Source organism: Crinia signifera, chromosome 7 (assembly GCF_055691185.1).
Source record: "Crinia signifera chromosome 7, ASM5569118v1, whole genome shotgun sequence".
In the NCBI taxonomy this organism is placed as follows: Eukaryota; Metazoa; Chordata; class Amphibia; order Anura; family Myobatrachidae; genus Crinia; species Crinia signifera.
Window position 1 is genome coordinate 63,219,670 of NC_139223.1, and position 16,223 is coordinate 63,235,892.

The window sequence follows — 16,223 nt, forward strand, 5'->3', positions numbered from 1 at the left end:
ATCCCCAACGAATTTGGGGTGCTGATGTCATGTGACGTCATCCGCCCACCCCAAGCAGGCAGGGCCACACCAGAGTTTGCTGGGGTTCACCCAGTGTTTCCATGGGCGCACCCACCATTTTTGTGAGCACGACCATGAAATGCTGGGTGGACCCTAGCAAATGCCCCCTGCCTTTCACTCAGGCTGCGAGTATTTTGTGAACAGAAACTTCTCCGAAAGCGCTCGCACCTTTCCAAAATAATGTTGGATCTACAACTATTGAAGAGTTATCTGAAATATTGAGAACATCTGTAAACTTTTATAGAAATATAACCAGTTAAAATAAAGTGTGAAGGGGGGTGGTGTAAAAGGAAAGGAAGAGAGGGAGGGAGGGGGTGGTGAGTTTTGCCATTTCACCTTACCTACAAATTATACATTGCTATAAGAATCACATTTGACAAATTGTACATTGCTAATTTCTTTAATAGATAATAAATTGAGTATTAAAGCCTTACATTGAGTCTTATTTTTCGATAATGATACCAATCAGTGTTTTTGAATAAAAGGAATATGTCTGTACGAGTGGGCTCCAGCAAAAGGGATATACTGTATATATATATATATATATATATATATATATATATATATATATATATATATATATATATATATATATATATATATATATATATATATATATATATATATATATATATATACACACACACACAAACCTCATTTCTCATAATACTTAATAACTCTTTTTTCTATATCCAGACATGTGAAGTACCTGTCATAATAATATATCAATCGGAGTAACTTGTCTTGCAGTATTCTCAATGTGGGGGATTTTCTTGTTATCCAAAATTGTAATATCACCTGTTTTGCCACCATGACCAACACTGTTAAAAAAGGTATCAATTGTATGGAAGTTGGAGGCAACCTCCAACAGTGAAACTCCACCAGTCAAAAGGCCCTTTGGTCAAGGGTGGCTTTTATTTGAAAGCCTGTATTAATGAATGCTAATAGTTTGTACCAAAAGCGCTTTATATGTCCGCATTCCCAAAAATTATGGAAAAATTTGGCAGATGAGTGAGAACACTTCAATCAGCCTCTTGACTCCTCCACGAGGAAATGCTTAGTTTGAACCTGTGAAATGTAGGCTCTGTAGAGTCTTCACATGTACTTCTTGTAATGAAGAAGATTGTAGTATTGTCAGTGTGTTGTCAAAGTGGCAAAACATTCCACTAGAAGACATATCATTACTCCATTTCTTCAACAGATTATTATTACAGACTGTAAACTGTGGTTCCAAAAAATGACATTCATACGATTCAAGTCCATCCTAGCCAACTTTACCAGAAGCATCTGTATCACGTACTGTAGGAGAGTTTTGGGAATATTACAGTTTTTACAAGAGCTATCTGACCCGAAAAAGATAGTGGCAAATCCTGCCAACCCTCTAGGTTTTTAGTAATTTCTTGGAGTACCTTAGTAAAATTCAGTTTTAAAGAGATACAATAGTTGTGGGGACCTGGATACCCAAGTATTTAATGTGCGAGGTTACTACTTTTATAGAACGGAAAGGGCATCAAAGAACAGTACATCCTGGGGGTTCAGATATTGGGAGCAATTCGGATTTATGGATATTGATCTTTATATTGATATATAAAATTCCCCAAATTCTTGTATCAAGTTAAACACAAATGGAATGGTCAAAGAAAGGTACAACATAAATAGCAGCATGTCATCTGAAAAGAGGGCAAGGCACGGGTCTATTTACCCCATTGTATTCCCATGGTGCTGTGTTGATTGTTTAGTGGCTCCAATGCAGCAGCAAATAGCAGGGGCGACAGTGTGCAACCCTGTCTAGTGCCTCGTCCTATTACAAAGAACTCTGATAACAAGCCGCAACAGAGAATTTGCATTTTGAGGAATACAGAGTTGTAACTAGTGTATAAGCATAGGAGGAAAAGAAAGCTATACAGTTTATCGAATAAATGTGGGCAGTGCACCAAGCCAAAGGCTTTCTCTGAGTCCAATGACAGGACAGCCTTTATAATATCTGACTTCATGGGCTGGGCATCTTTACTCACCACCAAAACCTTCCTGATATTAACCACTGAAGTCCTTTTCATGACAAACCTCGCCTTGGACCGGTGCTTTTTAATATCTTTATTGGTGATATTGCAAATGGAATTGAGGGTAAAATGTGCCTTTTTGCAGATGACACAAAGGTATGCAACAGGGTAGACACACCAGGAGGGGTAAAAACAAATGATTGAGGATCTAGGTAGATTAGAGGAATGGTCAATAGAATGGCAACTACAGTTTAATGCCAAAAAATGCAAAATCATGGACTAAATATAGTATAAATGGCACTATAATGGAAACTACTGAGGAAGAGAGGGATCTAGGTGTCACTATTTCAGGGGACTTAAAGGCAGGTAGGCAATGTAACAAAGCAATGAAGAAGGCAAGTCAGATGCTTGGTTGCATAGGGAGAGGTATCAGCAGTAGAAAGAAAGAAGTAATAATGCCACTGTATAGGTCATTGGTACGACCTCACCTAGAGTATTGTGTTCAGTTCTGGAGGCCATATCTTCAGAAGCATATAAATACATTAGAGACTGTACAAAGAAGAGCAACTAAAATGGTGCATGGCCTACATCACAAAACGTACCAGGAAAGAAAAAAAGATCTTAATATGTATACTTTAGAGCAGAGAAGGGAAAGGGGGGACATGATAGAAACTTTCAAATATATCAAGGGTTTTAACAAGGTACAGGTGGGAGACATTCTTCACAGGAAGAGGAGCAACAGAACACGAGGACATGCACTGAAACTAGAGGAGGAAGATTCAGGGAAAATGTGAGGAAGATAAGTGGAATAGCCAACCATCAGAGGTGGTAGACGCAAATACAGTAGTACAATTTAAACATGCTTGGGATAAGCATATTGATATCCTTACAAAAAATAAGGATCAAATATGGTTTGAGATAACATGTTTAAAAAAAGGGGCAGACTAGATGGGCCAAGTGGTTCTTATCTGCCGTCAAATTCTATGTTTCTATGTTTATATGATACTGGTGCACCACCGAGAGGAGGACATATTTGAGCCTCTCTGCGAAATTATAATTGTCAGCATCTTATAGTCTTCATTAACCCTTTGGCGAGTGAAGCGAGTCATGCGAGGGGACGCAGTACATATAGAACGGTGGAGGAGTTGCAGATGGGGTCACTGGTAGAGGAGGAGGATCAGGTAGCCAGCTGGGTCACGGTTAGAAGGGGAAACAAGAGGGACAGGAGGGACAGGAACGACATCTCGGATCTATCACACCCGAACAAATTTGCCCGGTTGGACGAAGTTTCGGGGGAGGATAGAGATGAAATGACGGAGCTGGAGGAGACGGCTCCCTCTAGCAACCAGAGGAGCGGTCCCTCTAGCTCAAACGGGATGACAGTTAGTGAGGTACCAAGGCAGATAGTGGTGGTAGGGGATTCCATCATTAGGAAAACAGACAGGGCAATCTGCTATCGGGACCGCGATCGCCGCACGGTCTGTTGCCTCCCGGGTGCTCGGGTACGGCACATCGCGGACCGAGTCGACAGATTGTTGGGAGGGGCTGGGAGCAACCCGGCGGTCTTGGTGCACATCGGCACCAACGACAAAGTCAATGGTAGGTGGGATGTCCTCAAGAAAGAGTATAGGGAATTAGGTAAGAAATTAAAGGCGAGGACATCTAGGGTAATTTTCTCGGAAATATTACCAGTGCCACGCGCTAGCTCAGGGAGGCAGAGGGAGATCAGGGAGGTAAATGTGTGGCTTAAGGATTGGTGTAGGAAAGAGGGATTCGTGTTCATGGAACACTGGGCGGACTTCTCGGTCAGGCGCCATCTTTTTTGCCGTGATGGATTGCACCTGAACGAGGAGGGGGCTGCAGTGCTGGGGGGAAGGATGGTTAGAGGGTTGGAGGAGATTTTAAACTAGGCGACGGGGGGGTGGGGGCAGCAAGACATTATGGGACCATCAGGGAGAGAAGCCGGACTGGGATCAGGAATCATATGGGGGAAGGAGATGGGGGGGGGGGGGACGGAGACATAGACAAAGTCCTGGGACATAACAAGGGTATAATCGGGGGTAACTCTCAGGGTGCATCAGGAATGTCATGTAATAAAATGTTATGTTGTAACAGTCACGTTACCCCATTACAGTTCTTAGGTACAGATGATCTTAGTATACGGGAAGGAGGGAATGACAGAGGAAGAATTCCCGGAACTATGGAGAGGGCAGGCAGTGTGCATGTGGGGAGGCCTGTAGAGAGTCTATTGAAGGGGAGAGGGGAAAGAGGAAGCTAGTAAAGAATTCAAATGGGTCCTGGGGTGAAACTAATCACAATATTAGAGCCATATCTAAAAATAAACATAAATTAAAATGCTTACTGGCTAATGCAAGAAGCTTAGTGAGTAAAATCGGGGAGCTTGAAACGGTGATCAGTAGGGATGACTACGACATCATTGGTATTACAGAAACATGGTGTAATGAGTCGCATGACTGGGCATTAAACATGGAGGTATATACACTCTACAGGAAAGACAGGGAAAATAGAAGGGGCGGGGGTGTGTGCCTATATGTAAATAATAACTTAACATCATGTGAGAAAAATATGAGCACAGACCTGGAAGACGACAACTCGGAGACAGTGTGGGCAGAGATAACCGACAATAATAAGAAACCAAAAAACAAATTTATAATAGGGGTATGCTATAGACCACCAAATATAAATGAAAGGGAAGAGTCTCTTCTTTTAAACCAAATCAAACAAGCATCAAATCAGGGTCAGGTATTAATTATGGGGGATTTTAATTTACCCGACATTGATTGGGAAAACGAAACAGGTAAATCAGCAAGAAGCAATGGGTTCTTAAGCTTACTTAAAGACCAGTTTATTACACAAACGGTAGAAACTCCAACTCGTGATGAGGCGCTCTTGGACTTAGTATTAACAAATAACACAGACTTAGTTTCAAACACAAAAGTAATTGAACAATTAGGGAATAGTGATCACAATATGGTTTCACTGGAAATCAACTTCAGTAAATGACATCAAATAGGATCTGCAAAAATACTAAACTTCAGAAAAGCGAACTTTGAATTATTCAGGGAAGCCCTAACAGGAATTGGGTGGGAAACGGTTATGGAGGGAAAAAATGCAGAGGAAATGTGGGATACTCTAAAAAAGGTGCTTGATTCACTAACTATTGAATACATTCCTAAAGTAACTAAAGGTAAATTCAACAAAAAAAACCCACCATGGTTGGACAAAGAAGTAAGGTCAGCTATCAACAATAAAACCAGAGCCTTTAAATTCTATAAAAATAACTTGAATGAGGAGGCGTTCGCAAAATACAAAGAATCAAACAAAACTTGTAAAGGGGTAATCAAAGCAGCTAAAATATTATATGAAGAGTGCATAGCCACTGAAAGCAAAACCAACCCAAAGAAGTTTTTTAAATACATAAATAGTAAACGTTTAATTAAGGAAAACATAGGCCCACTAACTGATACTAGTGGAAAAAGTGTTACTGAGGACAAGGGAAAAGCAAAACTGTTAAATGAGTTCTTCTCATCAGTATTTACTAAGGGAGAGCAGACTGTGGAACGAACATGTAGCACAAACGGGACAAATAAGCCAGATCTCATTGTGGATTTCACGCCGAAGGAAATAATACTGAGGCTAAGCAAACTCAAAACAAATAAGTCACCAGGGCCAGATGGGATTCATCCGAGGGTATTAATGGAATTAAGGGATGAACTAGCTACCCCCCTACATTATATCTTTAGCAAGTCACTATCGTCAGGTATAGTACCAAAAGATTGGAGAATAGCAGAGGTAGTGCCAATATTCAAAAAAGGAAGATCCCGCTAATTACAGACCCGTTAGTTTAACATCAATTGTGGGTAAACTATTTGAAGGATTTTTAAGGGATGGTATCCAGGAATATTTAGATGATCACCGTCTACTCAGTACTAACCAACATGGGTTCGTGAAAAATCGTTCATGCCAAACTAATCTACTAGGGTTCTATGAAGAGGTTAGCAAAAACCTCGATAATGGAAATGCTGTAGATGTGATTTTCCTAGATTTCGCTAAAGCATTCGATACTGTCCCACACAAGAGATTGATTAATAAAATGGAGAACCTAGGATTGGGTGAAAATATCTGCAGATGGGTAGGGAATTGGCTATGTAATAGAGAACAAAGAGTGGTTGTGAATGGTGCCGTATCAGATATGATACCGGTACTAAGTGGAGTGCCCCAGGGTTCGGTTTTGGGGCCCATTTTGTTTAACATTTTTATTAACGATATTGGGATAGGGTTACTCAGCAATGTATCCATCTTTGCGGACGATACAAAACTTAGCAAAGTCATCAAATCACCAGAAGTTGTCACCATGCTTCAAAATGATCTTGCAATTCTAGATGAGTGGGCAAAAAAATGGAAGATGAGGTTCAATGTAGATAAATGTAAGGTTATGCACCTTGGGAGACACAACCAGTGTGCAAGTTACAACCTTAGCGGAGAGGAACTGGGTAATTCCATACTTGAAAAGGATCTAGGAGTCCAAATAGACAGCAATCTAGGATGTAGTGCCCATTGTAATGTAGCTACAAAAAAGGCCAACAAAATTCTGGCATGTATTAAGAGGGGAATGGAAACTAGGGACTCAAGGGTAATTATGCCACTATATAAAGCATTGGTGAGACCTCACCTAGAGTACGGAGTACAGTTCTGGGCCCCACACTATAAAAAGGACATAATAGAATTAGAAAAAGTCCAAAGGCGAGCAACAAAGCTTATTAGGGGAATGGAGAATTTAAGCTACGTGGAGAGATTAAGCAATTTGGGACTATTTACATTAGAAAAGAGACGTTTAAGGGGGGACATGCTCAACATGTACAAGTATATCAAGGGCCAATATAAGGAACTGTCACACACCCTATTTTCTACTAGAAAGGAATCTAGGACGCGAGGGCATGAGTATAGATTAGAAGAAAAAAGATTTCATTCAGCTAGTAGAAAGATATTCTTTACGGTCAGAACAGTCAAACTCTGGAACTCTCTTCCCAGAGAGGTGGTAACGGCTGGCTCATTAAATGCGTTCAAGGCAAAGTTGGACAAACATTTACTGGAGAAAAACATCCATGGGTACAAATAAGAAATATAATTTGTCTGTAAAATACCAGAACCTACCAAATCAGCAATGGATATCTATACCAGGTTGAACTAGATGGACGCAAGTCTTTTTTCAGCCTTACCTACTATGTAACTATGTAACTATGTATATATACGGTGTCTAAGTCGACGTACAATTACATAGACACCAAAAAAGCATGAAAAATGCATGTCGACCTTGCCTATGTCGACCATAAGCTTGTGTCAACCTTTTGGAAGTGTCAACCTACGGTATGTCCATGTCGACCCTTTTTCGTTGTTCACCTAGTCACTGTCTACCTAGACATTGTCTACCAGCTATACTGTAACCTATAAAGTTAGTTATATACACATATAGGAGGTTATGCTGGTTGATTCCCAAGGCTGCGAATTCTTAGCCTTGCGAGTCCACCAAACCCCACCTTGCGAATGGTTGGCTGCCACTACCCATTCGCAAGCGCAATTTCGCACGCAGCCCTGCTGTGAACGAACCTGAATAAGGTCTGCACAGTATAACATTATTTTTCTATTTATTATTGACGATTAATGCACATACACACATGGACGGATGGACGGGTGACCTATTGCCAAATCTGTGACTTTACAGTATGTATAATAAGTGAACAGACCAATGTCTGTTCATGTTCTGTACTGAAATTCATCAGAGAAAGCACAAGCCACTCAAAAATGTGGAAATAATACTATTCTGTTCTATATAAAATATAACACTTTACAAAATATCATTTTGTAATTAGTAGGAGTAAAATACCCTTCAGCAGTTTACAGCGCATTAACATTAGATCTTTGTTAGCGTAACTGTCCGATCCCAGGCATGCACGTTTCAAATGTCTTCATTTTCCTACAGCTAAAAAAAATACAAACTTAACATTTGAATAATTTAAAAGCCGCTCCACAGTGATTTTCTCCTAATTAGTAGCTGCTGCATGATGAAAGGTTGAACAGATATTTTGCTTCATGATGATGTCTGCCATGGTTTGTGGAAGTACAGTACTGCATATCTCCCATTGGGCAGGCCCGGGTGTTGGGGAAGGCATGGTCACTGGAGAGGGTGCAGCAAAGTTCCATCTTGGTTACATTTCTATGGTGCAATGAGTAGCATGATTGTGGCATCATAGGGACATATTAGTTCCTCCCCTGCACTTCTAAGCCCCTCCCTCTTGAAATTGCCCTTACTGCTACTGTATTTCTTTCATTCAGGTTTAAAAAAATTTAATTTTGTTTCAGTCTCTGATAATAGTAGCAATGAGTTTATTGTTTTATTGGCCATAATCAATACATTCTTAATATATTCTCTGAAATATAATGATTATATGTACTTATGTCCCAACTCGGACCTTCTACTACAGTAGTTCCCAACCTCAGTCCTCAAGTACCCCCAACAGTTCACATTTTCCAAGTCACCCCCCGGCAGGTGTACTCATTACTAACTGTTACATTTTATAATATACACAGTTGGAGTTAATTATTTCACTTGTCATTCCATGTGGAGACCTGGAAAACGTGAACTGTTGGGGGACCTTGTGGGCTGAGGTTGGGTACCACGGTTCTGTTATCATCATGAGGGCATTGTCCCAGTTGGCGGGAAGTTGGGGAGGTATGGCTGTTCGCTGCTGGTATGCATAGCAGAGCACTTATCAGTGGGTGCTGGACACGCATGCCACTGGTGCACGTGGGTGATAAAGGGTGATAGGAGGGGGGGGGGGGGCAGAGCAGGATAATGGGCAGCGTAGTATGTAGGCTTAGTACATGGCAACACATGGCTTAAGCTCTGCCTCTGGTCATAAGCCTCTCCTCATGCTGTGATCTGTTACAGGCCCCACTTCCCGGTAACGTCAAAGAGCAGGGAGGAGAGAACTGCATCGGCAGTGGTGCAGGCTAGCCACCTCACTGCAAGCGGCATGGCCTTGCATCCTCTCTGTGGCTGTAGATGTTGACATCAGGATCTGAGTCTATAAAGATATACAGGAGATCTGCAGGGCTTGCACATGCTCCCTCCATGCCATAAATCACCTCCTTGAGACAGACAAGACCCCTATCCAGAACCCCCGCCTTACTGCTGTATAAGTCAGCTGTGGGGTCATTCAGGTGCGGATGCATGTCCTAGGAAGCAGCAGTGACAGCGCTGTATGGTGATGCAGTAGGAGGCCTCTATTACAAGCAGATGCCTCTTGCTGCAGTAGTGTGATATGACATCCATCCAGGGAGGCAGCATCAGTTCATTCAGCCACCACGGGGCAGCTTACGCCATCTATGGAGCCACGCAAGACGTCCAGGCACAGAGATCACTGGCCTTTTCCCAAACACTAAAATGAGGTGACGCGTCTACATTTTGACAAAAAGGCCGTTGTTACCCAGTCCCTGACCCTTACAATCGATGACAGTCTAATGCCAACCTGCGTCCTATGCTACAGGACATGTTTTTGCACACGCAGACCATGTCCTGCACATGTGAAAAGTACTAAGAATCAATACTTTGTGCTAATGACTGAGTGCTGTTTCTACAACATGTCCTTTATGTCATAGCACTGTTATTCTTTACTTATAGTATCTGTATTGAAAGGGTGGTGGTGGGTTCATCTGTATCGAAAGGGTGGTGGGTTCATGTGGGTGGTGAAAGCAATGTAATGTTTGAGTTCTGTTAATTGTGACACCCCCAGGGCAGCCGAGAGGGGGGAGGGAGCGGGCCCTGGTCTGACCCCTCCGTCCCTCCCGGGCAGCAACAGCAGCACACACTTCTACAGCATGTGCTGTGCTGCCAGCAGGCTGAGCATAAGTGTCTCACTGACAGCGTGAGAGCTCATACTGAGCCTGCTGTCAGCACAGCACATGCTGTAGGTGTGTGTTGCTGCTGCTGCTGAGTTTAGAGTATTTCGAGTTTTCTTTCACCCCCCCTAAACATTTTGGGGGGGGTGGCCTAAGCTTTGGAGGTGGCCACACCTCCCACACTTAGACCACACCCCAAATTTTTTACAGAGGCCTGGCATTCCTCTCGGCTGCCCTGGACACCACTCCCTAGTAGCTTATTCATCTCTAGCTGACTTTTAAGCCCTTATTTCAGCAAGTTTGCAAATGAAGAGTTAAAACTGGATTTTTTAATGCAGGAAATTCTACACCAAACAAATGCTGCTGTATCAAATCTAACACTATTCATAGTCATTCACTGTAAACCTCATACATCTGTCACAGCGCAGAACCGTACACCTGCCTGCTGCCTGAGTTACTGTCTCTATGTTACAGACACACTCCCAGAACTCATTTCTCCAGTATTAGATTTCTTCCCCTCATCTGACTGAGAGCTGGCAATGCATGCTGCCACTTGCTAAAGCGAGTAAGCTTGGCAGGGTGACAAACCACCATACAAAGATGTATGCTGATTAATTAACCTTTGTCTTAAAGTGCCTAATATGCTGTATACATAACATAAAATCAATTCAATTGTTAAAAATCACTTCAGTATTGGAACAAAAAAGTGCTTCATAAAACCAGTAGTGCAGAGAACTAGCTGTACTGGCTTCTCCTTGGGGTCTTATTATCCATTCATATGAGATTTCACACAGCAGCAAATGTGTCAGACCTAAAGTAGGTTACCTGGGATTTGTCAGATATGTTGGCACTGTTATGTACACTTCTCGCAGAATGGTAGAAATGGTGGAGCATTGTCTGGACTACAGATGTAGCAGTTCCTGATGATAGGAAAAGGGGGTGTACTCGAGATGGGGTACTCAGAGTAGGAATAGGCACCCTGTGGGGTGTGTTGCTCAGCTGCTCCTACTGGAGGGATGTCAACCCTCCTATGGGTATGAAATAGAAAAAAGAAAAAGTGGAGCGCTAGGTGGATCAATTGGATATCACAATTTTATTCTTTAAAAAAATATATATATATATAATATAAAAACAATTAATAAATGATTGTAAACAATAACACGGTATAAATGACAGTAAAAATAAGTGGACAAGGAAGATTATACTTATGTCTCTGCGTTTTTTGCGTTGATTTTTAGCCCTGAAGTGTAGAAATAGACAAGTTGCAGTCCCGGATGTGATAAATTAGACGCTGGAGGATGATCTTGATTCCCAAATTGGGGTCCTCACTATGATGCGCAAATTTTCGGGGGGAAACCGGAGTGGGTAGCTCGCTGGAGGATGATCTGTTTCCTTCTGTTGAAGGGTCCTCACGATGTTTGCGAGTGTTGGGGTCCACGATGTAGTGGTGAAAGGTTACCCAATGAAGAGAAATTGGAGGGCAATCCGGAGGGGTGACAATGAAAGGGAAAAGCCAGGGTCAAGGGGGGGGGGGGGGGCAGCAGAGGAAGAGGTTCTTCCAGGTCCAATTAAAATTAGCAAGTGCTGCCTAACATGTTTCGTCGTGATGTCACGACTTTATCAAAGGTATTCAACAGAAGGAAACAGATCATCCTCCAGCGAGCTACCCACTCCGGTTTCCCCCCGAAAATTTGCGCATCATAGTGAGGACCCCAATTTGGGAATCAAGATCATCCTCCAGCGTTCAATTTATCACATCCGGGACTGCAACTTGTCTATTTCTACACTTCAGGGCTAAAAATCAACGCAAAAAAAGCCCTAAAAATCATCAGGAATACACGGCAGCTACGCAGAGACATAAGTATAATCTTCCTTGTCCACTTATTTTTACTGTCATTTATACCGTGTTATTGTTTACAATCATTTATTAATTGTTTTTATATTATATATATATATATATTTTTTTTAAAGAATAAAATTGTGATATCCAATTGATCCACCTAGCGCTCCACTTTTTCTTTTTTCTAGTTCCTGATGATAGAATCGCCATCCGCCTACGTAAGCAGCTCTCCGTTGGAGCCCTCCATTGCTGGTCCTCTGCACCTCCCTGCAGCCCCCCGCTCCCCCACCCTCTACAGCCCACACCAGCTCCCCCAACTCCCTGCCTGTCTCCCTGAAGCAGAGACGGGCAGGGAAACCGATCCCGGACATCTGGCGATTCCCTGAGCTGGCTGAGAGGCGCTGTATCCTTACATAAATTGGGCCTGATTCAGACCCGATCGCTGCTGTGGACTGTGATCAGAGAGCTACTCTCCAGACAGAGTAAATCCCACTCTGTGCAAGTCTGCGAATGGCTTGCGAATGGATCGCTGAGCTGCAAATCAAATTGCAACTCACTCACCATTGAATGATTTTTTCTGTGCAAATGTGAGTATCTCTGCGACAGGCAGATGGAGGCCGGAGGTGACATCACACACCCTCCCTGAAAATGCCTGGAAGTACACAATCACCCGTTCGCTGGCTTGGCTATATGACGTTACAATAACGGAAATTGAGACAGACATCGCTCCAGTGTGTACCAGACATTAGACAGATTTAATTGTGTGCAATATCTTAGCTCAACCCTAAATTACGCTTGCTTGCCCACACTCCCGCTACATAGCTACACGGGCTTATACTGCATTGCATGACTAAGTGTTGAAAATAGCTCCATCCCCCATAACAGTGGCATCACAATTGAGGTTCTGAGGTTGTAGACCACACCAAGGTGTCACCTGCTAAAGGGTGTCACCAAGTTGCCGACTGCTGCTCCCTGCACGTAATGTTACAGCGCGGCACCGTGTAGAAGCTGGTACTGCAAATGATGCAGTGCTCAGGGGTAGCCTGGACTGTGTGCGAGTGTAGGAAACAGTGGTCAGTTGTGTGAGCCATACCCACTTCCAATTAAGCAACCCCCCTTTTTTGCCCTGTGAATCCAGACCCCATTTATTGCATCCAGTGCTCTGGGATAAGTGACACCACAGCCACATAGTAGTCTCCGTGAGCTCGACTACTGAATTTATTAATGAAGTAGAAAAGTACAGTACTGTAAAAGGCAGCAGCACGTACGCTCCAAATATCACAGCTATAAAGCTGCACAGTATTTGTGTACTAAACTCAAAGTCAGGCGGTATATTCCCTGCAAGAAATAGCAATTCTTCTTCTTGCATAACCATATAACTTACCGGGCCAACACTAGGATTTTTGTCACCTGAGGCAAGGCAGTAATTTGGCTCCGCTCTGTCTCCCACCCCTGCATGCAAATATGTATACCTTCCCACTTTTTGGGACTGTCCTGCTTCCCACCCGAGCCTGGCAGTGTACAAACAGTACAGTATTCAGTAATCAATGCTCAATGCTACAGATGAATGCTTGTGATCTGCAACATTATGTCCACAGTGCAACTCATTTCTTTAACTTGTTACAAAGCTGTCTTTTCACATGATGCATTTATCATATTTACTATGGAAATTGTTGCTGTCTGACATTGTATGTAAAAATCCTATAAATTGACAGTTGGATTGACACATCTATGATTATTAGATTTGTTTGCAGAACTGTAACTCAAAGAATTCCATTATTGTAAACCACCAATTTTTCTGCGCAGTGACTTTTATTATCATGTATCCGTTAACATACAATTTTGTTTTTACTTATAAAGACTTATTATTTTTGATATTTTATTGATGGAAGTTTTTACTTACCTTTTTTGTAAACTGTAATCTACAAAACTGCTGATAAACTAAAGGTCCATACACACTGGGCGACTATTCCCAGCGTGTATGGACAGCGATGATAGCGTTCATCGCTGCGGCAAAAGCATCAGTGCATACACACTGAGTGGCATTCCCTCGACCCGGCGACGTCATCAGGGAGAGGGGACCGCTTTGCATAGTGCAGCCTGAAAACCGCTCATCTGCTGGTACAACCAGCAGATGAATGGCTTTCCCAGCGGGAGTGCACTGCAGCGATCACCACTCATCGCGGGGCCATACACACTGGGCGGCTTTGAGCTGAAAGCCGCTCAAATCTGCTGTTTTGAGCGACTTTCAGCTCAAAGTCGCCCAGTGTGTATGGGCCTCTACACTGATAAAGTTACATGCCTATGATCAGCCAAGTAGTGTAGCATGATTATGATCCCCTGTGACCAGAGGGGGAGGGGTGCGGGTACTTTTTACCCGGGCCCGGGTCTGCTGGGGAGGGAGCACAGCCTCCCTCCCCAGCTCAGCACGTGCTGCTCAATGCCATGTGCTGATCTGGGAAGGGAGGCAGCGGCAGCCTGTCATTTTGACTCTCTCTCATTGTTTGTGTGCATGGAGGAACCTGCCCACCACCCCGCACAAAATACAGTTTTTTTTTTCAAGGGGGCATCCAGAGGCCACACCCCCTTTATTTTACCAGGGCCTGGCAGACCTGTTGGCGCCTCTGCCTGTGACCCCATACAAGGAGCTAGCAATAGCTCAGTGTACACAGGAGGTTAGATACAACCACCTGATCTGGCCGTTACAGGAGAGTTTTCAGCGATTTATCGGCTAATGCTCCTGCATCCTTCGCACCTAGATTCTTCAGTGATGATCAGGCTGATGATTGTATAACTATACATGGAAGAGGGGCCTTGGACTGTACACCCTAGTTCTAAACATAATGAGAGCTGCTACCATGCTGAGGATTGTAGTTCCACACAGGAGAAAATGACAATATGCAGGTGCACCTGCTAACTAATAAACACTTCTAATCAGAATAATTCTAATAAGCTGTCATATACTCTAACATAAAGTAAAAGTGAGGTGCTAAGGACCATTTTTGTCAAATGGGCTATTCACAGTGACCAGGTGACCCCATCTGGTGGGTCCCTGACAAGATTTTAGTCCAGAGCAAGGACCCCACCAGGCCAGTACAAGCTAACCCCTTCAAGGCATCACACATGTGAAAGGTTTAAGTGTTAACAAGTGTTACATTAGAAAGAAGAAGGTGCTATGTTTCCGGAGTGTCGCATAAAGTAGAGGAGAGGTAATAATCGTGTGTTAGAAATAAAAAAAAAACACGTGTGTGTACGCAGCATTACACTGTCCAGCCAGGTATATATATATATATATATATATATATATATATATATATATATATATATATATATATATATATATATATATATATATATATATATATATATATATATATAGATAGATAGATAGATAGATAGATAGATAAAATACACAGAGAAAACCTACACAGAAAAACAACAGCAAAGCAAACATTGGGAGACATTTATTAAAACTGGTCATTTGACGTAATACAGACTGGGGATGCCCATAGCAACCAATCAAATTGTGTCATTTTCCAATAGTGTTTATAAAATGCGAGCTAACTTCTGTTCAATGTCCCTATTCTTCAGTATAGGGCAGTTTTCATAAATGGGATAGGGAAGGTGGGATAGGGAAGCCAATCCTGGGGCATTTTTTCATTCCCAGAATTTGGTATTGAAAAATGCCCAATCCCAGAATTCCTGGGATCCCAGGATCGGCTTCCCTATTTCCCTGCTGCGACACATTTACCTTGCCTGGCAGGGAGCCGGGAGGATGTGCTGCTAGGAGCCGGTACGGGTGTGCGGCGCTTGCTGGGCTGGGACAACACTATGGGTGGGCGGCTGGAGGCATGCAGCATGACATCTGACTGGGTTATGCTGGGCAGCGCTGCTTAAACAAATGCCGGGAGAAGTTAGTACTGCTCAGATGCTTCCCGTTATTAGACTGTACATGCGCAGTCTAATTCTGAAGTCCCGGGATTGGTAAATGCCAATTCTGAGAATGAAATCCCAGCCAGTTGGTGCCAAATCTTGGAATCCTGCTGATCCTGATCTCGGGATTGGCCACTCTAATACCAAATAAAAGTGAACTAAATGGCTGGATTCGAGTGAAGAGGCGGCAATGGCTCTGGCTTTTGCTGCAGCCATCTCAGTGGTTTCTTTTTTCTTTTGAGTCCACACATCTATATCACATTTTAAAAATCCACTTTGCATAAACAATCTGCCTGAGCAGCCTTTATAAGTGATGAATAAGGACGAGCGCTGTTAAGCTTGGGCTTGTAAAATCATTTGTTAGTTTGTTAAATGCATCTTAAAACTTTTACAGTGAATGGAATGACTTTGTGTATTGTGGTTTAACAAGGTTATTTTGTAGTAAATCTTAAATCTTGCATCAGAATCTA